Source organism: Pseudophryne corroboree, chromosome 1, assembly GCF_028390025.1.
Source record: "Pseudophryne corroboree isolate aPseCor3 chromosome 1, aPseCor3.hap2, whole genome shotgun sequence".
Classification (NCBI taxonomy): domain Eukaryota; kingdom Metazoa; phylum Chordata; class Amphibia; order Anura; family Myobatrachidae; genus Pseudophryne; species Pseudophryne corroboree.
The window spans coordinates 628265465-628291993 of record NC_086444.1 but is presented as its reverse complement, the minus strand read 5'-3'; the positions used below and the strand labels follow the sequence as shown (position 1 = coordinate 628291993).

Genomic DNA, 26529 nt, shown 5'->3' with positions numbered 1-26529 from the left:
ATCTCGGTACCTAATGGCAGTCAGGCTACCTCTGGCGAGCACATGGAGGGCTGTGCGGCCCCCCAAAGAAATGCCACCCCACACCATTACTGACCCACTGCCAAGCCGGTCATGCTGGAGGATGTTGCTGGCAGCAGAACGTTCTCCTTGGCGTCTCCAGACTCTGTCACGTCTGTCACATGTGCTCAGTGAAAACCTGCTTTCATCTGTGAAGAGCACAGGGTGCCAGTGGCGAATTTGCCAATCTTGGTGTTCTCTGGCAAATGCCAAACGTCCTGCACGGTGTTGGGCTGTAAGCACAACCCCCACCTGTGGACGTCGGGCCCTCATACCACCCTCATGGAGTCTGTTTCTGATCGTTTGAGTAGACACATGCACATTTGTGGCTTACTGGAGGTCATTTTGCAGGGCTCTGGCAGTGCTCCTCCTGTTCCTCCTTGCACAAAGGCGGAGGTAGCGGTCCTGCTGATGGGTTGTTGCCCTCCTACGGCCTCCTCCACGTCTCCTGATGTACTGGCCTGTCTCCTGGTAGCGCCTCCATGCTCTGGACACTACGCTGACAGACACAGCAAACCTTCTTTCCACAGCTCACATTGATGTGCCATCGTGGATGAGCCTTACTACTTGAGCCACTTGTGTGGGTTGTAGGGAGGTCATACAGGCACGTGGAGGCCACACACACTACTGGGCCTCATGTTGACTTGTTTTAAGGACATTACATCAAAGTTGGATCAGCCTTTAGTGTGTTTTTCCACTTTAATTTTGAGGGTGACTCCAAATCCAGACCTCCATGGGTTAATAAATTTGATTTCCATTTATAATTTTTGTGTGATTTTGTTGTCAGCACATTCAACTATGCAAAGAACAAAGTATTTAATAAGAATATTTCATTCATTCAGATCTAGGATGTGTTATTTTAGTGTTCCCTTTATTTTTATGAGCAGTGTATTTCCTTTTTTTTTTCTTTTCTTTGGAGGGTGGGTGGGGGCGCTAAATTACTGTCTTGCCCCGGGTGCCGTTAGTCCTAGTTTCGGCCCTGCTGTGTGGATGGAGGTAAACTAGTGGACCCTATTTTCTATGAAAAAGTAACACTCCTTTTTCAATGTGACAAGTGGCCATTCGTGGTATAACATATCTAATAAGGCTACTTTCCATTCTCCCAATGTGGGGGCTGTGTTGGTGATCCAATGTCTCCAGACGCAGACCACTTGCTTAGCCACTGCTACCATAACAGAAAAGACATGGATTAAATGGGTAATCTTATCAGTGGCGGTTCTTGCCACGGGCAAACGGTACTTTTGCCCGGGGCGCCGCCTTCCGGAGGGCGCCGGCGCCATCCGGAGGGCGCCGCACCAGGGCAAGATCCGCCACTGTGTCCCCTGCAGTGCCCTGCTGTGCCCCCCCGCCTTGAAGGGAACTAGACGCGTAGCGTCTAGTTTCCCTTCATTGAGAGGACCTTAGTTGTGCGGTGCGCGATGACGTCATCGCGCACCGCACAGCAAAGGTCCTCTCCATGAAGGGAAACTAGACGCTACGGTCTAGTTTCCCTTCGTCTAGAGGACCTTTGCTGTGCGATGCGCGATGACGTCATCGCGCACCGCACAGCATAGTGGCACAGACACTAGGGGTCATAATTGACCTCTAGTGTCTATGCTGTTCTATGGGGGAGAAGTAATAACGTCTCTCCCATAGATTGAAGAGAAGAGAAGAGAGGAGAGGAGAGGAGAGGAGAAGAGCGGCGCTGCCGGCGGAGGGGGTCTGGATCAGGAACGGGGATGGTAAGTATACTTTTTATGTATTTTTTTAAAAATTTCAGCGCGTTGACCATGCCCCCAATTGAAGCCACGCCCCCCATATTTTACCCGGGGCGCCACAAATCTTAGAACCGGCCCTGAATCTTATACTGCTCCATCCATAAGGAGAAATGTGCAAAAATTAAAGATCTGGCTGATCTAAGCAGTCGAATACTGATGTACAAAAATAAATGATGGAGAAACTTACTCTAAAACTTTCTACTTTTTCTGCAGGTCCAAAAGTTCTGTGTTGTTGTGGAAGCTTTACTTTTGGGACATAAACATGATTTAATGGAAACTGACGATTTCCTTTGGGAGGGAGAGATGTTCATTCTATTGAGTACCCGAATATAGATTTCCTGTAGTCGTGCGGACTTCAGGGTGGTGTCGAAGTCGAAAAATATTGCAGTACACACATCACGTACAAACTACACACAAATGGCCTCCGTGCACGTACTTGTTCTGCCGTGCGTGCACATATTCGCAATTTGCGTATGGTCGCTCCCGCGGTCCTGCGTATTAGCGCGTGGTGTGGGTAATTACGGTAGAGTTTGTGATTGCATGGAAAAGCCATATAAACACATGCCATATTTAATCCAAATAGTGCACAATGGGGTAATTCTGAGTTGATCGCAGCAGCAAGTTTGTTAGCAATTGGGCAAAACCATGTGCACTGCAGGGGGGGGGGGGGGGGCAGATGTAACATTTGCAGAGAGAGTTAGATTTCGGTGGGTTATTATGTTTCTGTGCAGGGTAAATACTGGCTGCTTTAATTTTACACTACAATTTAGATTTCAGTTTGAATACACCACACCCAAATTTAACTCTCTCTGCACATGTTATATCTGCCCCTCCTGCAGTGCACATGGTTTTGCCCAATTGCTAACAAAATTGCTGCTGCGATCAACTCTGCACCACACCAGTAAGTTACAACAGTTTAAATGCTATCAGAACAAATGGATTCACCTTTACAGGATAGGAGGGGACAGAACTAGGTTATAAGGTGGTGTTTGGCATCCAGCTTTAGGGTATATTAAGGGCAATATTCCGGTGTTAGTTTGTAGAAGATTGCACGTTCCTGCGAATAGTTATGTGCAGGAGCAGAATATATATATTAACTGTATTTACTGTACATTTGGTATGCGGCGGGAACCCAAAGGAGACCACCTGCAAGTGCACCTGGAACAGACATCGCCCACCTATTCAAACTGACCTATGACCTCTCCTGTACTGTAAATGACCATCCCTGTGTCCAATGGACAAAGAGATTACAGTATCCATTGTGTTAGGTTTTGGACTATTGTATAAAAGAGCCAGCTGCATGCCCGGTCACACACAGACTCTGAAGGTCATCTACCTTGATGACCGAGGACCAGACTGGGAAGCGCAGGCGAAACTAAAACGTATGTACCATTGACTGTAGCCATTTTTCTATTGTATTGTATTGTTTGTTATTGTAACCCCCTGCAAGTAAAGAACCGTTGGTGGGTTAGACCCAAACATAGTTTTGAATTACAATTGGTGTCGTGTCCCATTTCCTTGCTAAGTTTTAAAGTGTATTTACAGCCACTCGGGCTGCTGCATTGTGCTAACAGCGTATAGGCCTGTGTACGCAAACTGTGTAGTCACTACGCCCTTTCGGCGTACGTACGCAAAGAGCGTACACTGTACGATCTTGTGTACGTAAGGTTTGTGAACAATATAAGGGTGAAAGGTTAATTACAGCGGCCGCAGCGGCTCAATATTAAAGTGTATTAAGTGTGTTTAAAGTATAGCTTTTAGTCCTGTAAGTAAATCAACGTTTACAGTGGATAGGGTAGTCTTGATATAAGGAACGACATTGATCATATCATGGAGGTCTGGGATCTCAGCTTTCCATGCATGAGATATAACAGATCAGGAAGGTGCAGTTGCTTCCAGCAATTCCGAGTAATAAATCTGTAATAATAAATGTTATAGGTGTGTATGCGACTAAAAGCACATGTATTCTTTACTATGGGGAAAGTCTGAATGATCTGTTAGGTCTTGCACAAAGGGGGTCATTCTGGCCAAATCGTAGCTGTGCTAAATTTAGCACAGCTATCATCTTCCCTGACATGTGGGGGGATGCCCAACACAGGGCTAGTCCTCCCCGCATGTCAGGCCGCCTCCCCCCCTGCACAAGTTCAAAAGCAACGCACAGCGGCGATGCTTTTGTACTTGTAGAGTAACTCCCGGCCAGCGCAGCTGCTGTAGCTGGCAGGAAGCTAGTCGTCGCTGGCCCGGTCGCAGTGGCTGTGTGTGATGTCACGCAGGTGCTGTGGCCCGCACCCCAGCACAGTCCGGCCACCTCTGCGTTGACCGTATCGCACCCACAAAACAGCGGCCAAACGCCGCCGTGCCGCCCCTCCCACCCAGTGAACGCCTCTGCCTGTCAATCAGGCAGAGGTGATGGCTGGGCTACGACAGCCGTCGGCTGTCTGGAATGCGCCAGCAAATTGCGGCGCTGGCGCATGCACAGTTCCGACCTGATCGGCTTTTCACACAGCACCAATCAGGCCGGAATGACCCCCAAAGATTGGATATCATATTGGGCCTGAAGAAACACAAAGAAATGTGTATGTGGCAAAGAAAATGTTTCCTGCAATTGTGAAAAGGAGAGTAGCTGTCCACCAGGGTCAAAAACATACCTAACAGCACTGATCCCCTTACAATGCCAAGAACAGAAAATCTGGTTATCTAAAGAGGGTGGAAAATTTGGATTGCCCATCAAAGGAACGTATGGAGTAGTAAGTAAGTTACTCTGGAAACATCTATTTATAGCATCATGAATGTATTCCAAAATAGATTATTATTTTGGTGTTCTTTTGGAATCTAAAGGTGCCCATACAGTAGTGCGATTTTGTCCGATTTCAGATGATTCCGACCTTCTCGACCAATAAATCGGATGAAAACTGGCAAATTGCATGTGTTTTATCTCCGATCCGATGCGCGGTCGCATGAGTATTGGATCGGAGCACTTAGATTGGAAGTACTGCACTATAGATATATCGTACCGGCAGCATTGGCTGGCGTCACATATGATGTATCATATGCGATCCTGCCGCCGGGAAGCTGCTAGGCGGTTCACAGGTGATGCGACTTCTCCCCTCCGAGAAGTCGCATAAGTGTATGGCCAGCTTTAGTTAAAGGGGAATGAAGTAAAGCTGCTGGAGAATAGGGAGAAAGGGTGTGAAACATTATATTGGCAGATGGGATGCTGGGTGTCAATATCCCGATAGCGCCATCTCGCCCACCAGAATGCTGGCAGTGGGGCGTGCGCTAAGAGTCCCCTTGCTGGCTCAGGATCTATTCCCAGTCTATAGGTGTGGGAATAGCCCTGTTGAGACGGGATTCCGGCTGGCGGTATTCCAGCATCGGTATCCTGAACGCCGGGATCCCGACAGCCGGCATTTTAACTACATCCCGGGATAAAATAGGGCTTCTCTAAAGCGATATTGGTGAAATTATTTAAATGGACGAGCCAGTCTGATGAGTATCTAAAAAATTGGCGATCTAGCAAATGCCAAAATATTTGTATATGTGCATAGGCACAATACATGTTATTACATGGAGGTGCCCTGGCATGTGATTCAGCACTCTAGTGTATGGGTGCATAGAGAGGGATGTAGTTATGTGACCGCCGGTCACAATACCGACACCTACATCCTGCTCCCTCACAATCCTGACAGTCGGCATTCTGACTAACAAGGACTATTCTCGCCACCGAGCCTGCAAGGGGCTTTGTTGCGCTCGCCCCCTTCCGGGCATCTAACATCTGGGATCCCAGCTTCAGTATGGTGACCGGTGGTCTCCCGATTGCCAGTCACACGATACCAACCCCATAGAGATACTGCATGTTATCACCTATAGGCAGAGCCGGATTAACAATGGGGCGGATGGAGCTGCAGCTCCAGGCCCCCCATTGAAAATAGGCCCACAGGACCCCAAATCGGCCGTCCGAAGTCTCGTCAACCCCACGCATGGCTGCGGGGTCCTGCTGAATCCTCCTTTTAATCCTAAAGCTCTTTCCCCGAAGCCCGTCCTAAGCTCAGCCCCCGGACCAGCCCGTAGCTCCGCCCCCTAGCCCGGCAAACCTTAATGCTTACCTCAGAGTCCTACTCGGTCTTGGCTGCCAGGTAAATTCACCGTGCCCCACCCCCACTCTGTAACTCGGCTCACTATCATCAGGAGTGTGGCCAATGCAGGGTCCGCTGGTGACTGGTCCAGGACAAGCTGCAGTATATCAGCTGCTGAGCTGTGCCCAATGGACTGTCCTGCTGTAACGCTGAGGAGATTCCTGTTCATTACAGTAACTCCTCAGCAGTGTCTGCTGGGCTCCTATTGGCTGAGTGACACATCACACAAGTCATTCAGCCAATTGGGGCACAGACACCATAACACACTGACTGCCTGCATAGGAGGCTGAAGGATGAAATTGCAGGCAGCCGCAGCACAAGTTCAACATGAGCACAGAAAACATGGTTAGTGTCAGTGTGTCACACATTGGTGGTCATTCCGAGTTGTTCGCTCGGTAATTTTCTTCGCATCGCAGCGATTTTCCGCTAATTGCGCATGCGCAATGTTCGTACTGCGACTGCGCCAAGTAAATTTGCTATGCAGTTAGGAATTTTACTCACGGCATTACGTGGTTTTTTCTTCGTTCTGGTGATCGTAATGTGATTGACAGGAAGTGGGTGTTTCTGGGCGGAAACTGGCCGTTTTATGGGTGTGTGTGAAAAAACGCTGCCGTTTCTGGGAAAAACGCGGGAGTGTCTGAAGAAACGGGGGAGTGTCTGGGCGAACGCTGGGAGTGTTTGTGACGTCAAACCAGGAACGAAACTGACTGAACTGATCGCAGTTGCCGAGTAAGTGTGGAGCTACTCAGAAACTGCTAAGAAGTGTCTATTCGCAATTCTGCTAATCTTTCGTTCGCAATTTTACTATGCTAAGATTCACTCCCAGTAGGCGGCGGCTTAGCGTGTGCAAAGCTGCTAAAAGCAGCTTGCGAGCGAACAACTCGCAATGAGGGCCATAGTACTGTGCAGGGTAATCACTCTTGTAAGCGTGACCTCCTCCCTGAAGCCTACATGTTCCTTATATCTCTTTCCTTTGGATGTAGCAGCCCCTCCTTTAACCCCTTCCCCCCACTAGCTGCCTTTTCTGCAGTATGTATACAGTATTTACACTGTATATGTACAGTATGTATATGGGGGGTCATTCCGAGTTGTTCGTTTGTTGCCGATTTTCGCTATACTGCGATTAGTCGCTTACTGCGCATGCGCAAGGTTCGCAGAGCGCATGCGCTTAGTTATTTTACACAAAAGTTAGGTATTTTACTCACGGCATAACAAAGCTTTTTCATCGCTGTGCTGATCGTAGTGTGATTGACGGGAAGTGGGTGTTTCTGGGCGGAAACTGGCCGTTTTATGGGAGTGTGCGGAAAAACGCAAGCGTTCGAGTTGCAAAACGCAGGAGTGGCTAGAGAAATGGGGGAGTGGTTGGGCAAACGCTGGGTGTGTTGTGACGTCAAACCAGGAACGAAAAGGACTGAGCTGGTCGCAATGGCTGAGTAAGTCTGGAGCTACTTAGAAACTGCTAAGAAATTTCTATTTGCAAATCTGCTAATCTTTCGTTCGCACTTCTGCTATGCTAAGATACACTCCCAGAGGGCGGCGGCTTAGCGTGTGCAATGCTGCTAAAAGCAGCTAGCGAGCGAACAACTCGGAATCACCCCCATTGTGTGTGTGTGTGTGTGTGTGTGTGTGTGCTACATGTACAGGTTCTCCCAGCGCTCACAATGTCGGAGGTCACAAGACTAATGGGCCCTACACACTGGGCGATAATACTGTTCATTAATGAACGAGATACCATTCATATCTTTGAGTGCGGAGGCACCAGCGATGAACGATTGCTGGTGCCCCGTTGCTTGTGCATGCAGGCCAATATGGACGATCTCGTCCATATTTGCCTGCACTGCTATGGAGCCGGATGATGGGGGGAGTGAAGAAACTTCACTCCCCCAGTCACTGCCGCCGGGTCACCCGTATCCGCAGTCGGGCAGCTCGGCGGCGGATTGCGCAATGTGTAGGGCCCATGACACTGGCATCTCAACGCTAAAAATCCCTACACCTGGTGGGTATGCAAACCCCCTCCCCGTCCTAATCCTGCCTTCCCACACAGCCTAACCCGAACCCCCCCTGCAGCCTAACCAATCCCCTAGTGCTTAACTCTAACCATGCCCACCCCACTCACACAGCCTAACCCTAACCCCCCCTTGCAGCCTAACCCACCCTCTAGTGCCTAAACCTAACCATGCCTCCCCCACTCACACAGCCTAACCCCCCTTGCAGCCTAACCCACCCCCTAGAGCCTAACCCTAGCCGTGCCGCCCACTCTCACAGCCTAACCCTAACCATCGCCGCAGCCTAACCCACCCCCTAATTCCTAACTCTAACCATGCCTCCCCCACTCACACAGCCTAACCCTAACCCCCCTTGCAGCCTAACCCACCCCCTAGTGCCTAAACCTAACCGTGCCCCCCTCCCCCCACTGGCACAACCTAGCCCTTACCCTGCCTGGCGATGCCTCCGCTACCTGTACAGTATGTACAAGGAGCCAGCGAAGCTCCTTCAGCGAGGGTAGTGGGAGCTGTATATTTTCCAGGGGAGGCCACCTCCAGCATTCAGTGGGAGACCTGCGGGCTATGGGAACCTGCACTTTCATATTGCGGCAGCACCGTGACTCGCTGCCTCCCGCAGCAAGAATGTACTAGGACACCTCTGTATATGAATTTTTTGTATTGGTATATGCTGTATAAATGTATACATATGCATTCTACTGTATGTATAAGTATGTGTATGTACACTGCATTCATATGCATACTATATAGGTGTATACAGTATGCACACTATATATCAGGTAGGCAAATGTTCAGCACTGCATCCAGGTTACCCCTACACCCTGCCCCTGCATCCCAATAACCTCACCTTTACACCCTGTCCCTGCTTCCCGATACCCACACCCCTACACCCTGTCCCTGCATCCTAATACCCTCACCTCTACACCCTGTCCCTGCATCCAGGTACCGTCGTCCCTACACCCTGTCCCTGCATCCCAATACCCTCACCTCTACACACTGTCCCTGCATCCCAATACCCTCACCTCTACACCCTGTCCCTGCTTCCCGATACCCACACCCCTACACCCTGTCCCTGCATCCTAATACCCTCACCTCTACACCCTATCCCTGCATCCAGGTACCGTCATCCCTACACCCTGTCCCTGCATCCCAATACCCTCACCTCTACACCCTGTCCCTGCATCCAGGTTACCCCTACAACCTGTCCCTGCATCCCAATAACCTCACCTTTACACCCTGTCCCTGCTTCCCGATACCCACACACCTACACCCTGTCCCTGCATCCTAATACCTTCACCCCTACACCCTGTCCCTGCATCCAGGTACCGTCATCCCTACACCCTGTCCCTGCATCCCAATACCCTCACCTCTACACCCTGTCCCTGCATCCAGGTTACCCCTACAACCTGTCCCTGCATCCCAATGTTGTGTAGCTTCAACCCTCTCCGTCTTCAGTGGTGCTCCTCAGCATGCAGTGCTGGATGTCTTCCTGGCTCTACTGCTGGGCCGCCGGGTCCCACCGGAAGCTGCACTGTACACCGGAAGTTGCGTTGCCGCAAGTCTCCGCTTCTTCCTGTGTCCTGTGCGGTCTCAACGGCCGCTCCACTCACCAGCCTGCGAGGAGTCTTATGGATGTGGTCTGCGGTGATGTGCAGGCAATGCAGGCTTGCGGTGTCTGTGTGTGGATCTGTTGCCAACGCGTTTCAGCCGCAAACGGCCTTTGTTAAGGGTAATCCTTCACAAAGGCCGTTTGCGGCTGAAACGCATTGTAAACAGATCCACACACAGACACCGCAAGCCTGCACATCACTGCAGACATCCATAAGACTCCTTGCCGGCAGGTGAGTGGAGCGGCCGTTGAAACTGAACAGGACACAGGAAGAAGCGGAGCCTTGCGGCAACGCAACTTCTGGTGTCCAGTGTGGCTTCTGGTGGGACCCGGCGGCCCAGCAGCAGAGCCAGGAAGACATCTAGCACTGCATGCTGAGGAGCACCACTGGGGACGGAGAGGGTTGAAGCTACACAAGCTGCTACACAGAGGCTCACCGCAGAGTGAGCAACGGGAACGAGGCACCATATCGTGAGGGTAAGTTGCACCTGGCAGGACGGGACGCCGGCCTTGCAGAACATGACCCCCATCAGAAACCATTAATTGAGAGAGAACTGCTTCTGGGCACAGTTGCTCGGACTTATGCTGGGGGACACGGAAGTCCCTTTAGGAAAAGGCTGCCACTTGATATATCCGGAATAGAGACATTCTTTGCTCTCAAGACTGTTCATTACTGTATTCATCATACAACATCAAGTTTGCATTCATTTCTCTACACATCGGTTTATTCACACTGCATGCATGCTACTGCTATGAACATAGATAATACTGTGTGATCACTCAAATCACGTGTGGACTAATATATATGCAATATTGTACTGTCTGTTATACTGAGCATTGTGACTGCAAAAATAAAAGTATTTACAGACCATATAGACACTTGTTTCTCACATACAACACCGAGTATAGGGTTGGGCGCAGGTATCAAAAACATGAACAATATACTACCAATGTAAGCTGTCCCACTTAGTAAATATGTAATGTATACATAATTAAAAATAAAAAAAATTCAGTTAGTGGCTTTTTTTATCATTCTATTAAATTTGCTATCATCAAATGAGAGCACATAAACAATAATAATAAAATTAGGTGGGAACGGCCGTTACCGTTGTGCCTAGGGGTGCCCTTATCCCTAAATCCGCCCCTGCATATAAAGCGGTATCCAGTCTATAGATCTACACTAAAAAGATCTACAGTCAATAGGTCAACCACTAATGGGCGATGTGCATTAAGTCGACATGGTCAAAAGGACAACATGTAACATAGAAACATAGAATTTGACGGCAGATAAGAACCACTTGGCCCATCTAGTCTGCCCCTTTTTTTTATCCTTTAGGTAATCTCAACCCTTTTTGAACCTTAATTCTTTGTAAGGCTATTCATATGCCTATCCCAAGCATGTTTAAATTGCTCTACAGTCTTTAGCCTCTACCACCTCTGATGGGAGGCTATTCCACTTATGCACTACCCTTTCTGTGAAGTAATTTTTCCTTAAATTTCCCCTGAACCTGCCTCCCTCCAGTTTCAGTGTATGTCCTTGAGGGGCAGATGTATTAACCTGGAGAAGGCATAAGGAAGTGATAAACCAGTGATATGTGCCAATCAGCTCCTAACTGTTAAACATACCAGCCAATCAGCTCCAATATGTAAATGAACAGTTAGGAGCTGATTGGCTGGTGCATTTATCACCTTGCACATATCACTGGTTTATCACTTCCTTATGCCTTCTCCAGGTTAATACATCTGCCCCTGAGTTCTAATACTTCTCTTCCTTTGAAGAATCTTTCCCTCCTGAACTTTGTTAAAACCTTTGGTATATTTGAAAGTTTCTATCATGTCTCCCCTTTCCCTTCTCTCCTCCATACTATACATGTTAAGATCTTTTAGCCTTTCCGGGTAAGTTTTGTGATGTAGGCCATGCACCATTTTAGTTGCCCTTCTTTGTACACTCTCTAATGTATTTATATCCTTCTTGAGATATGGTCACCCGAACTGGACACAGTATTCCAGATGAGGCCGCACCAATGACCTATACAGTGGCATTATTACTTCTCTTTTCCTGCTACTGATTCCTCTCCCTATGCAACCAAGCATCTGGCTTGCCTTTCTCATTGCTTTGTTGCATTGCTTTCCTGCCTTTAAGTCACTTGAAATAGTGACTCCTAAATCCCTTTCCTCCTCAGTAGTTTCCATAATAGTACCCTTGACACTATATTTAGCCTTTGGGTTTTTGAGACCAAAGTGCATGATTTTGCATTTTTTAGCATTAAACTGTAGTTGCCAAGTTCTTGACCATTTTTCAAGCCTAGCTAGGTCATCAATCATTTTGTTTTACCCCTCCTGGTTTGTCTACCCTGTTGCATATCTTTGTATCATCTGCAAAAAGGCATACTTTACCTTCAATACAATTTGCAATGTCACCAACAAAGATATTAAAAAGAACTGGTCCGAGTACAGATCCCTGGGGTACTCCACTGGTAACATTTCCCTCCATAGATTGCACTCCATTTACTACAACTGTCTGTTTCCCATCCTGCAACCAGGTTCTTATCCATTTAACTATTTTATAATCCACCCCCACACTTTCAAGTTTATTTATCAGTCTGCGATGTGGGACAGTGTCAAATGCCTTACTAAAGTCTAGATATGCTACATCTACAGCTCCCCCTTGATCTATTATTTTCATCAGAGTCAAAAAAGGTCAATAAGATTTGTTTGGCGTGATCTCCCACCAGTAAATCCATGCTGTTTTGGATCCTGTAAGTTGTTTGATTTAAGATATTCCACAACTCTTTCTTTTAGTACTTTTTCCATTACTTTCCCTACTACTGATGTAAGGCTTACTGGTCTGTAGTTACTTGCTTCTTCCTTGTTTCCACTTTTGTACAGTGGAACTACATTTGCTCTTTTCCAGTCCTCTGGAATGACACCTGTATTTAGTGACTGGTTAAATAATTCTGTTAATAGTGCCACCAGCACATCTTTTAGCTCTTTTAATATCCTTGGGTGTATCCCATCTGGCCCCATTGATTTATCCACTTTTAGTTTTGAAAGTTCAGTTAGGACCTTCTCCTCTGTAAATGAAAAAGGTAGACAGTTCAAAAGGTTGTCATGAGAATGGTTGACACGAGTGTTTTGGGGTTTTCTTCAACCTTATCATTCTTTAAAATCCACGTGAACTACAATTGGGAACCGTAACCTGCGGTAGTGGAGTGAGGCACCTTGCCTGAAGCATGGCGAGCGAAGCAGTACACTAATTGGGATTTTTTTGTGCCAGAAAAGTGACAAAACACCCCCCAAAAAAAGAAAAAAATTGTGTGAAACTTTTTTGGGTTTACCATTTTCATGTCGACCTTTTTGTCCCAGTCGAACAAATGCATGTCTACCATTAATGGTCAACGTATTGACTGTAGACCTTTTTAGTGTATATCTAATGCAGTGTTTCCCAACCGCGGTCCTCAAGGCACACTAACAGTCCTGGTTTTAGTGATATCCAAGCTTGAACACAGGTGACTTAATTAGTACCTCAGTTATTTTGATTTAGCCATCTGTGCTGAAGCCTGGATATCACTAAAACCTGCACTGTTGGTGTGCCTTGAGGACGTGGTTGGGAATGCCTGATCTAATGCATACCCTCCAACATGACCCGCCCCACTAGGTACAAAATGCTCTGTTTCTGGACTTCCCTCATAATTTATGATTGCCATCACCTGTGAAGAAACAGCTTTCTTATCATTTAACTAGTTCAACACAGGTGATGGAAATCATAAATTAAGAGGGAAGTCCAGAAACAGAGCATTTTGTACCTAGTGGGGCGGATCATGTTGGAGGGTCTGCTAATGATCCACACCCATATAAAAATAAGAATTTACTCACCGGTAATTCTATTTCTCGTAGTCCGTAGTGGATGCTGGGAACTCCGTAAGGACCATGGGGAATAGACGGGCTCCGCAGGAGACTGGGCACTCTAAAGAAAAGATTAGGTACTATCTGGTGTGCACTGGCTCCTCCCTCTATGCCCCTCCTCCAGACCTCAGTTAAGGAAACTGTGCCCGGAAGAGCTGACACAACAAGGAAAGGATTTGGAATCCAGGGTAAGACTCATACCAGCCACACCAATCACACCGTACAACTCGTGATAACCATACCCAGTTAACAGTATGAACAACAACTGAGCCTCAGTAACAGATGGCTCATAACAATAACCCTTTAGTTGGGATCCGGTCAAGAAGCAATAACTATATACATGTATTGCAGAGAGTCCGCACTTGGGACGGGCGCCCAGCATCCACTACGGACTACGAGAAATAGAATTACCAGTGAGTAAATTCTTATTTTCTCTGACGTCCTAGTGGATGCTGGGAACTCCGTAAAGACCATGGGGATTATACCAAAGCTCCCAAACGGGAGGGAGTGCGGATGACTCTGCAGCACCGAATGAGCAAAAGCAAGGTCCTCCTCAGCCAGGGTATCAAACTTGTAGAACTTAGCAAATGTGTTTGAACCCGACCAAGTAGCAGCTCGGCAAAGCTGTAAAGCCGAGACCCCTCGGGCAGCCGCCCAAGAAGAGCCCACCTTCCTTGTGGAATGGGCTTTTACTGATTTAGGATGCGGCAATCCTGCCGCAGAATGAGCCAGCTGAATCGTGTTACAGATCCAGCGCGCAATAGTTTGCTTTGAAGCAGGAGCACCCAGCTTGTTGGGTGCATGCAGGATAAACAGCGAGTCAGTTTTCCTGACTCCAGCCGTCCTTTCCACGTGAGATATTTTAGCTCCACGGTCTTAAGTGGCTCAAACCAGTGGGATTTCAGGAAATCCAACACAACGTTAAGATCCCAAGGTGCCACTGGAGGCACAAAAGGGGGCTGAATATGCAGCACTCCCTTAACAAATGTCTGAACTTCAGGCAGTGAAGCCAGTTCTTTTTGAAAGAAAGTAGATAGGCCCGAAATCTGGACCTTTATGGATCCTAATTTTAAGCCCATAGTCACTCCTGACTGTAGGAAGTGCAGGAATCGACCCAGCTGGAATTCCTCTGTAGGGGCCTTTCTGGCCTCACACCAAGCAACATATTTCCGCCATATACGGTGATAATGTTGTGCTGTCACACCTTTCCTAGCCTTTATCAGCGTAGGAATCACTTCATCTGGAATGCCCTTTTCCGTTAGGATCCGGCGTTCAACCGCCATGCCGTCAAACGCAGCCACGGTAAGTCTTGGAACAGACAGGGCCCCTGTTGCAACAGGTCCTGTCTGAGAGGCAGAGGCCATGGGTCCTCTGAGATCATTTCTTGTAGTTCTGGGTACCAAGTTCTTCTTGGCCAATCCGGAACGATGAGTACAGTTCTTACTCCTCTCTTTCTTACTATCCTCAGTACCTTGGGTATGAGAGGAAGAGGAGGGAACACATAAACCGACTGGTACACCCACGGTGTCACTAGTGCGTCCACAGCTATCGCCTGAGGGTCCCTTGACCTGGCGCAATATTTTTTTAGCTTTTTGTTGAGGCGGGACGCCATCATGTCCACCTGTGGCCGTTCCCAACGGTTTACAATCTGCTTGAAGACTTCTGGATGAAGTCCCCACTCTCCCGGGTGGAGGTCGTGCCTGCTGAGGAAGTCTGCTTCCCAGTTGTCCACTCCCGGAATGAACACTGCTGACAGTGCTAGCACGTGATTTTCCGCCCATTGGAGAATCCTTGTGGCTTCTGCCATCGCCATCCTGCTTCTTGTGCCGCCCTGTCGGTTTACATGGGCGACCGCCGTGATGTTGTCTGATTGAATCATAACTGGTTGGTTTTGAAGCAGGGGCTCTGCTTGACTCAGGGCGTTGTAAATGGCCCTTAGTTCCAGTATATTTATGTGTAGTGAAGTCTCCTGATTTGACCACTGTCCTTGGAAGTTCCTTCCCTGAGTGACTGCCCCCCATCCTCGGAGGCTTGCGTCCGTGGTCACCAGGACCCAGTCCTGTATGCCGAATCTGCGGCCCTCGAGAAGATGAGCACTCTGCAGCCACCACAGCAGAGACACCCTGGCCCTTGGGGACAGGGTGATCAACCGATGCATCTGAAGATGCGATCCGGACCATTTGTCTAACAGATCTCACTGAAAGATCCTTGCATGGAACCTGCCGAAGGGAATTGCTTCGTAAGAAGCCACCATCTTTCCCAGGATTCGCGTGCAGTGATGCACCGACACCTGTTTTGGTTTCAGGAGGTCCCTGACCAGAGATGACAATTCCTGGGCCTTCTTCACCGGGAGAAACACCTTCTTCTGTTCTGTGTCCAGAATCATGCCCAGGAAGAGCAGACGCGTCGCAGGAATCAGCTGCGACTTTGGGATATTCAGAATCCAGCCGTGCTGTTGCAACACTTCCCGAGAAAGTGCTACGCTGACTAACAACTGCTCTCTGGACCTCGCCTTTATAAGGAGATCGTCCAAGTACGGGATAATTATAACTCCCTTCTTCCGAAGGAGTATCATAATTTCGGCCATTACCTTGGTAAATACTCTCGGTGCCGTGGACAGACCAAACGGCAACGTCTGGAATTGGTAATGACAATCCTGTACCACAAACCTGAGGTACTCCTGGTGAGTTGGGTAAACGGGGACATGCAAGTAAGCATCCTTGATGTCCAGCGACACCATAAAATCCCCCTCTTCCAGGCTTGCAATAACCACCCTGAGCGATTCCATTTTGAACTTGAACTTCCTTATATAAGTGTTCAAGGATTTTAAATTCAGAATGGGCCTCACCGTACCGTCTGGTTTCGGTACCACAAACATTGTGGAATAGTAACCCCGTCCCTGTTGAAGGAGGGGAACCTTGATTATCACCTGCTGGAGGTACAGCTTGTGAATTGCCGCCAATACTACCTCCCTTTCCCTGGGAGCAGCTGGTAAGGCTGATTTGAGGTAACGGCGAGGGGGAGTCGCCTCGAACTCCAGCTTGTATCCCTGAGATACAATTTGTACAGCCCAGAGATCCACTTGTGAGCAAACCCACTGGTTGCTGAAGTTTCGGAGACGCGCCCCCACCGCACCTGGCTCCGCCTGTGGAGCCCCAGCGTCATGCGGTGGACTTAGAGGAAGCGGGGGAGGATTTTTGTTCCTGGGAACTGGCTGCCTGGTGCAGCTTCTTTCCTCTACCCCTGCCTCTGGGCAGAAAGGATGCGCCTCTGATCCGCTTGCCTTTCTGAGGCCGAAAGGACTGTACATGATAATACGGTGCTTTCTTAGGCTGTGAGGGAACCTGAGGTAAAAAAGTTGACTTCCCGGCTGTTGCCGTGGATACGAGGTCCGAGAGACCGTCCCCAAACAATTCCTCACCCTTATAAGGCAACACCTCCATGTACAAAAGTTTGGGGTGCCTTGGTGCGCTATTGTGTTGCAGCCTAAACAATATTTGAATGTGGAGTCACACAAATTCCACAGAAAACAAGTATAAACAAAGAACCAAATATTGCGCTTTAGGCGCTCACAATGTATCAGTACACTTCCCTTAATTTTTAAAGCAGTGGATCTGGGATTTCCTTCCTTTCAATTTTCACGTTGTATGTTCATGAAAAAAAACACAGAATATACACCACGATCCTCGTGTATTATTGTGAGGTATAATCACTATTCACTCTATATAATTCCCCAGAAGTCAAGGAGATAGTGACGGGGAAACCCCCCTTCCACAACACTTACAACAGTGCAGAGGGAAACATGCATATAATGCTGATCCTTATGGTCATTCACTCAACACCATATGTGCAACGAATACCGGGGTTGCCCCTTCTTTAAACACTCACGATTTCACTGATATATATTGTGCACGTAAGGTAGGTCTTTTTCTTCTCCACGCCTTAATCTGGAAAGGCCATGCACTTTTTTCCTCCAAAAGAAATGCATAGGAGAAGGATGTCGTGATAAAAAATCCTTTTAATAACACACAAACATCAATTAAAAACAAAGGATGATCGTACCCGAGTGGATAAAGGTGATTGGATGTTAAACAGCAATAACGGGGCCCCGTTAGTCTGATCTCCTTTAGTTCCCCCAAGGGTACGTCTGATTGTCCAGTGCAGGCCTCTCCACCAACGCGTTTCGACCCGTGCCAGGGTCTTTGTCAAGGTGTGAGAGTTACCTGCATTTTGTTCCTTATATACCCCACTAATAACATATTCATTTCAGGTGTTTTCCCTAGAGAACATCCACCAGGAATCTGTATACCTAATTACCTAATCTATACATAGTTGAATCTCTCTATTTCTTATACATAGTCCAGGCCACGGGTAACTTCCGGTCATCCGATACCGGAAGTGATGTAATCCCCGTACTCCGGATCTCGTTATGCTGTCCATGGATCCACCTGTCATTTCCCGTCGTGGAGGTGACATCATTCTGCGGCGTCCAGCCGTCCGCTGATCGTCTCAGCTGTTCTTGCCTCTATAGAAATGTCCGTTCCCGGACTTCCGGTTCTGTGATGCCTCACTTCCTGTCCCTCCATTTTTCACATACTGATATCCTCTGCCCGGATTTCTTGGTTCCATGGTGTTAAAATCGTTCTTCACCATTCATTCCATCTGAAACAAATGCAGTGTACATAATCCATACCCAACACCTCCATGTGTCTTTTAGAATCAGCATCACCTGTCCACTGCCGAGTCCATAATACTCTCCTGGCAGAAATGGACATCGCATTAATTCTAGATGCCAGCAGGCAAATGTCCCTCTGTGCATCCCGCATATATAAGACGACGTCTTTTATATGTTCTATGGTTAGCAAAATAGTATCCCTGTCGAGGGAATCAATGTTGTCTGACAGGGAATCAAACCATGCGGCTGCAGCACTACACATCCATGCTGAAGCAATAGCAGGTCTCAGTATAGTACCTGAGTGTGTATACACAGACTTCAGGATAGCTTCCTGCTTTCTATCCGCAGGCTCCTTTAAGGCGGCCGTATCCTGAGACGGCAGTGCCACCTTTTTTGATAAGCGTGTGAGCGCCTTGTCCACCCTAGGGGATGTTTCCCAACGTAACCTGTCCGTTGGCGGGAAAGGGTACGCCATCAGTAACCTCTTAGAAATCACTAGTTTCTTATCGGGGGAACTCCACGCTTCCTCACACAATTCATTTAATTAATCAGATGGGGGAAAAGTCACTGGCTGCTTTTTCTCCCCAAACATAATACCCTTCTTGGTAGTAACCGGGTCAATATCAGAAATGTGCAATACATTTTTCATTGCAGTAATCATGCATCGGATGGCTTTTGTAGACTGTGCATTTGTCTCATCCTCATCTACACTGGAGTCAGACTCCGTGTCGACATCTGTGTCTACCATCTGAGTTAGCGGGCGTTTATGAGCCCCTGATGGCCACTGAGACGCCTGGGCAGGCGCGGGCTGAGATCCCGGCTGTCCCAAGGCTGCTGCGTCATCGAACCTTTTATGTAAGGAGTTGACACTGTTGGTTAAAACCTTCCACATATCCATCCAATCCGGTGTCGGCCCCGTCGGGGGCGACACCACACTTATCTGCCCTTGCTCCGCCTCCACGTAACCCTCCTCATCAAACATGTCGACACAGCCGTACCGACACACCGCACACACACAGGGAATGCTCTGAGGACAGGACCCCACAAAGTCCTTTGGGGAGACAGAGAGAGAGTATGCCAGCACACACCACAGCGCTATATAACACAGGGATTTACACTAAAAAGAGTGATTTTTCCCAATAGCTGCTTATTATCACTATAGCGCCTAAATTTATGTGCCCCCCCTCTCTTTTTACCCTTGTTGTAATGGATACTGCAGGGGAGAGCCTGGGGAGCGTCCTTCCAGCGGAGCTGTGAAGAGAAAATGGCGCTGGTGTGCTGAGGAAGAAGGCCCCGCCCCCTCAGTGGCGGGCTTCTCCCGCATTTTGTATAATATTTATAATATTAATGGCAGGGGTTTTTGCACATATACAGTTTTATAAACTGTATTATGTGCATTTTGTGCCAAAAGGTAATCTAATTGCTGCCCAGGGCGCCCCCCCCCAGCGCCCCGCACCCAACAGTACCCGGAGTGTGTGGTGTGCTGTGGGAGCAATGGCGCACAGCTGCAGTGCTGTGCGCTACCTTAATAAAGACAGGAGTCTTCAGCCGCCGATTTCGTCGCTTCTTCTGTCTTCTGGTTCTGCAAGGGGGACGGCGGCGCGGCTCCGGGAACGGACGATCGAGGTCGGGCCCTGTGTTCGATCCCTCTGGAGCTAATGGTGTCCAGTAGCCTTAGAAGCACAAGCTAGCTGCAAGCAGGTAGGTTCGCTTCTCTCCCCTCAGTCCCTCGTAGCAGTGAGTCTGTTGCCAGCAGATCTCACTGAAAATAAAAAACCTAACAAATACTGTCTTTCTAGCAAGCTCAGGAGAGCCCACTAGGAGCACCCAGCTCTGGCCGGGCACAGATTCTAACTGAGGTCTGGAGGAGGGGCATAGAGGGAGGAGCCAGTGCACACCAGATAGTACCTAATCTTTTCTTTAGAGTGCCCAGTCTCCTGCGGAGCCCGTCTATTCCCCATGGTCCTTACGGAGTTCCCAGCATCCACTAGGACGTCAGAGAAATGATATGATAGGAATACTGTTTATTATAACATACAGGTGCGCTGGCATGTGCAACAGCAATATAATTTTATAAAATAATCAGGGCACTTTTAAATCATCATCAGTAGTGTAATACTGCACTCCTGTATCACTGTAATTACTATTATAGCCAGCCAGCGGGTTACATCTCCCTGTGTGCTGGAACAGAATCTCCAGGCCGCCACGGCAGCGCTGGCCTGGGCCTGGCCAATCCCGGGCAGCTGGGAGACACAGGGTGAGCCACGTGACGTGCTGCTGCTGCTGCTTGATTCAGGCATATTGCATTGAAACGAGGTTTGAAACGCAAACTGAGGTTACACAAGGGGAGCTTCTAGCCAATTGCAGGTCAGCGTCGGACTGGCTGTGCGCGTTGCTATGTGTGATCGCCTCATCGTGCTGCTGCGGCTGCCGTAGTCTCGTTCTGTTACTAACCCGGAGAGGAACGCATAGGTTGCGGGGTAGCGGGCACAGGTTGCGGGGTACCGGGCAGAGGCCATCGTAAGCTGCTGGTAGCATACAGAGAGGCCGGTAAGCCTATAGGTCTCTGCGCTGCAGTCACTGTGATGCGATTATCAAAAAAAAAAAATCGGCCATTAACGAAGTGCGTGATCAGTTCTCTCTTGTGGGTTTAGTGGGCCGATTTTAATCTTTATACATTTTAAAAGCACTATGCAGCCTGCTATTCACTGATCCAAGGCAATGCAGCAGCACTCACATCAGGTTAGTATGACCGAAAAGGCTCTGCCTTACCCCACGGCACGTCATTGGCACATATACTGGGTAACACCACGTAGTTGATTATATGACATTTGATTTCTCTTACGTCCTAGAGGATGCTGGGGTCCACATTAGTACCATGGGGTATAGTCTGGTCCCTTGGGAGCCATGGACACTTTAATAGTTTAATGGAGTGGGCTGGCTCCTCCCTCTATGCCCCATCTACCAGACTCAGTTTAGAAAATGTGCCCGAAGAAGCTGGTCACAGCTAGGGCAGCTCCTAGGAGTTCTTTTAGTTTTTTTATTTTTATTAAGAATTAGGCACAGGGAGACTGCTGGCAACAGCCTCCCTGCTTCGTGGGACTTAGGGGGGAGTAGGATCCAGCCCTCTGAGGTTAATGGCCCCTATCTCTGCTGACAGGACACTGAGCTCCTGAGGGTGTCGATCGCAAGCCCCCGAGGTGACCGCTTGCTCCCGCAGCACTGCTGCCACCCCCTAACAGAGCCAGAAGACGTCGGTGGTGAGTTGGGCACCGGTGCCCCGACAAGCGGGGAGCCGGTGAGAATGGCGGCATCAGGGTAGGAGCACAGCACTGATGCTGCGCTCCGTAGGGCTCAGAGGTACTGTGGTGGGGTGCCCTGGGCCAACGCAATACACTACAGCAGTCATGTCCAAACTGTGAGAGAGGGGGGGGGGGGGAGAGGAGAGCGTGTTTATTCACATTTAGGACTGGTTAGTCTATTAAGGTTACTCAGTCAGCGCCGGGCTTTTATTATGTAACTGCCTACTGGGGAGCTCTGTGTGCTGGCTCCTTAACTCTGTGTCTCTCTGAAGGTACTTGGGGGGAAGCTGTGTCTGACATTTCTGCAGCGGGGTACACTGGGCTCCACAGGGAATGACATTGGGGTGTAGAGTAGGATCTTGATCCGAGGCACCAACAGGCTCAAAGCTTTGACTGATCCCAGAATGCATAGCGCCGCCTCCTTTACAACCCCGCCTCTATGCACAGGAGCTCAGTTTTGTAGTTGGTGACATGCAGTAAGCAGGCATACAACAGGGTGCTGCTCCAGCCCTGAGAAAAAGCTTTTAATGAAAAATGAAGACTTCAAGGGCTGCAGCAGAGACACCGACTGTGTTAGATGTCAGTCAGACATCTCCTGCTGCATGTCCATCACATCCCCCAGCGGCGCTGTATACTCCCGCACCCTGGTTGCCGGGTACTTACAGCGGAGGCTCCGGTTTCTTCCAGTTAGTCACACACACACACTACCGATGTTCTCCTGGATCGCGTGGCCGCGCTCAGGGAGGAGGTAAGTGGGTCCCCTCAGCGGGACCCGCTGTAAATCGCGATCCCACGTGGCTGGTGGGAGGTGGGCCGTGCGTGCTGGCGTGGACACTGTGGCAGTACAGGGACCCCACTAGACCACCAGGGCAAGGGCACAAGTCGGTTTCCTCTCATAAACCGTTTATATAATCCCACAGTACCCGGTGGTGAAGTCCAGCAGGGGGATAAGGCTTTGATCTGTAGCCCCTCCCTCAGTCCCAGGGCGCCATTTAGAGTAAATGTTCCCGCCCTGGAGCTGCATCTCTCTCTCTGTCTCTCTCCCTCACTCCTTGTCAGCGTTTGGGTGCCATTATAGCAAGCAGAGCTGATCCTGGGACTGTTTGGGCAGATCCTCCTCTGTAAAGCCGCCTGCATGTCAGCGCTGTGCATTTTACAGGACACTTAAGTATTCTACATGTCTGCTGACAGTGTTGGTTAAGAACATGCTTCTGTTCCAGCGAACCATAAGGTTCACTGGAACAGAAGTCTGGTTCTCTTTCCTCGAAATCCTCAGCATGACGGTGGACCTCCCAGCCTGGAGATCGTGCAGGTGGGAGCACGTCTAAGAGATTTCAGTCAGGTCTGGGTGTCACCGGGCCTGGACCCCTGGGTACAAGATACTGTGTCCCAGGGGTACAGACTGGAGTTTCAAGAACTCCCACCTCACAGATTTTTCAAATCCGCCCTTTCTGTAAGCAAAGCTGGTAAGCCTATCCTACAGGAAGCCATTCAAAAATTGGAAGAGGCAAATGTCATTGTCCCAGTTCCAACTCATCTGGAAAACAAGGGTTACTACTCAAATCTCTTTGTGGTACCAAAACCGGATGGTTCGGTCAGACCGATATTGAACCTGAAATCTTTAAACCCCTACTTGAGGGATTTCAAGTACAAGATGGAGTCTCTTAGGGCGGGGATCTCAGGTCTGGAGGACGGAGAGTTTCTGTTTTTTCTGGATATCAAGGATGCGTGACCCACATTCCGATTTCCCGCCTCACCAGTCTTATCTGATTTGCGCTGTTGGACTGTCACTATCGGATCCAGGCACTGCCATTTGTCCTATCCACGGCACCGAGGGTGTTCACCAATGTCATGACAGAGATGATGCTACTCCTATGCAAGCAGGGAGTGAACATGATTCCGTATCTGGACGATCTGCTGATAAAAGCATCTTCCAGGGAGAAGTTGTTGCAGATCATTGCTCTCACAGCTCGACTACTCCAGGATCATGGGTGGATCCTGAACCTTCCAAAGTCACATTTGGGGCCGACAAGGAGATTCTTTCCTAGGGATGATCCTCGACACGGAAGTGCAGAGGGTGTTTCTACCAGTGGAAAAAGTGTTGGTGATACAATCAGTGGTACGGGATGTCTTGAAGCCGGGTATCGGTTCATCAGTGCATTCGCCTTCTGGGGAAGATTGTTCCCTTCTATGAGGCTCTACAGTACGGAAGATTTCATGCACGGTCCTTCCAACTGGATCTTCTAGACAAGTGGTCGGGATCTCACCTGCACATGCACCAGAGGATAAGTCTGTCGCCGGAAGCCAGGATTTCACTCGTATGGTGGCTACTAATGCCTCGCCTTCTCGAGGACTGTAGGTTCTAGATTCAGAACTGGATCCTTCTAACCACGGATGCAAGTCTCAGAGGTTGGGGTGCGGTCACCCAAGGGGAAAACTTCCAAGGAAAGTGGTCAGATCTGGAATCCATCATTCCAATAACCATTCTGGAACTAAGATCCGTGTACAACGGACTTCGACAGCAGACACGATCTCCATCCAGGAGAGTGGGGCCTCCACCCCGAGGTGTTCGCAGAGGTGACATGTCTTTGGGGCGTACCTCAAATAGACATGATGGCCTCCTCCCGCCTCAACAAGAAGCTTCGCCGGTAGTGTTCTTGGTCGAGAGACCCACAGGCAGTGACGGCGAACGCATTGGTGACTCCATGGTTCTTCGAGTCGGTGTATGTGTTCCCTCCAGTTCCACTCATCCCTAAGGATTTTCAAACGTATAAAAAAAAACATGAGTTCAGGCGATCCTCATTGCTCGGGACTGGCCAAGAAGAACTTGGTACGCGGATCTTCTGGATTTACTGCTTGAAGATCCGAGGCCTCTTCCTCTTCGAGAGGACCTTCTGCAGCAGGGGCCATTCGCTTATCAAGACTTAACACGGCTATGTTTGACGGCATGGAGGTGAACGCCAGATCTTAGCTCGGAAGATCATTCCGAACAAGGTTATTCCTACCCTGATCCAGGCTAGGAAAGGAGTAACGTCTAACCATTACCATCGCATTTGGGAAAAGTATGTGTCTTGGTGTGAATCCAAGAAGTTTCCTATGGTGGAGTTTCAACTTGGGCGGTTTCTCCGCTTCCTGCAAGCAGGTGTGGATGTGGGCCTAAGTTTGGACTCCATAAGGGTCCAATTCTCGGCCTTGTCCATTTTCTTCCAGGAACAATTGGCTTTCCTCCCTGAGGTTCAGACTTTTTTGAAAGGGGTTCTGCACATCCAACCTCGCTTTTTGCCTCCTACGGCAACTTGGGATCTTAACGTGGTGTTGCAGTTCCTGCAATCGGATTGGTTTGAGCCTTTACAGGAGGTTGAGGTCAAGTTTCTCACTTGGAAGGCGGTCACACTGTTGGCATTAGCTTCTGCTAGACAAGTGTCTGAATTGGGGGCTTTGTCCTGCAAAAGCCCCTACTTGATTTTCCATGAAGGTAGAGCTGAGCTCAGGACGCGTCAGCAGTTTCTTCCAAAGGTTGTGTCGGCTTTTCATATCAACCAACCTATCGTGGTGCCAGTAGCTACTGACTCCTCCATTACCTCAAAGTTCTTGGATGTTATGAGGGCTTTGAGGATTTATAGTGAAGAGAACTTCTCGTCACAGAAAGTCGGACTCTTTGTCCTTTTTGATCCCAACAAGATTGGGTGTTCTGCTTCTAAGCAGACGATGTCTCGCTGGATCAGGTTCAATATCCAGCATGCTTAATTTACGGCAGGATTGCCGTGTCCAAAATCTGTTAAGGCCCACTCTATTCGTAAGGTGAGTTCTTCCTGGGCGGCTGCCCGGGGTGCCTCGGCTTTAGAGCTTTGCCGAGCGGCTACTTGGTCAGAGTCGAACACGTCTGCTGAGTTTTACAGGTTCGATACTTTGGCCTCTGAGTACCTAAAGTTTGGTCTATCGGTTTTCAAGGAGTCTCCGCTCTCTCCCTCCCGTACTTTGAGCTTTGGTACATCCCCATGGTACTAATGTGGACCCCAGCATCCTCTAGGACGTAAGAGAAAATAGGATTTTAATTACCTGCCGGTAAATCCTTTTCTCGTAGTCCGTAGAGGATGCTGGGCGCCTGCCTAGCGCTTCGTTCTCCTGCAGTTGTTACTTGTTTCGGTACTACCTTGGTTACTTTATTTATTACCAGTTATTTATATAGCGCATACATATTCCGCAGCGCTTTACAGAGAATATTTGCCCATTCACATCAGTCCCTGTCCCAGTGGAGTTTACAATCTATATTTCCTATCACATGTACATATACACTCACATTCACATTAGGGTTAATATTGTTGGGAGCCAATTAACCTACCAGTATATTTTTGGATTGTGGGAGGAAACCAGAGTACCCGGGGGAAACCCACGCAAGTAAGGGGAGAATATACAAACTCCACACAGTTAGGGCCATGGTGGGAATCAAACCCATGACCTCAGTGATGTGAGGCAGTAATGCTAACCATTACACTATCCGTACTGCCCTGGTTAAGTACTGTTGTTCAGCTGTTGCTGAATTGTTTAAGCTGGTTAGCTTGGATTGCCTTGTTATGTGTGAGCTGGTGTGAATCTCACCACTATCTGTGTATTTCCTTCTCTCGAAGTATGTCCGTCTCCTCGGGCACAGTTTCTAGACTGAGTTTGGTAGGAGGGGCATAGAGGGATGAGCCAGCCCACACTATTAAACTCTTAAAGTGCCCATGGCTCCCAAGGGACCCGACTATACCCCATGGTACTAATGTGGGGCCCAGCATCCTCTACGAACTACGAGAAAAGGATTTACCGGTAGGTAAATAAAATCCTATTTTTATTGCATAGGATGGGATGTATTGACAATCGTATTTTAAAATCTGTACATCCTGCCACTGATTGCATGCATTAAAATAGCAACGGATGGGTCATTGGATAAGAACTGTCCATTGCAATGAGTGGACTTCTAGGTCTATGACTTGGGATTCATTCTACGTATGCGTGAGCTGTGGTGGACAATGAAATGGATACTGTACTTCTATTGAAGGCTATCTTCGCTATGAAGGCTCCCGCTGTCAAGTTACGAAAAT

The 26529-nt window shown here is 48.7% G+C and overlaps 1 protein-coding gene across 6 annotated transcripts in view; it reads left to right on the top strand.

The window, feature by feature from the left end:
- Positions 1 to 26529, top strand: part of C1H19orf44 (chromosome 1 C19orf44 homolog) — a 209018-nt gene that overhangs the window by 104844 nt on the left and 77645 nt on the right. The window contains exon 1 of one of the 6 annotated variants that reach the window (XM_063914517.1): positions 20447 to 20510. The exons of 3 other annotated variants lie outside the window; for them this stretch is intronic. The gene's annotated coding sequence lies outside the window, so the exon portion shown is untranslated. 2 more of the 6 variants (XM_063914514.1, XM_063914513.1) reach the window with 2 other exon arrangements.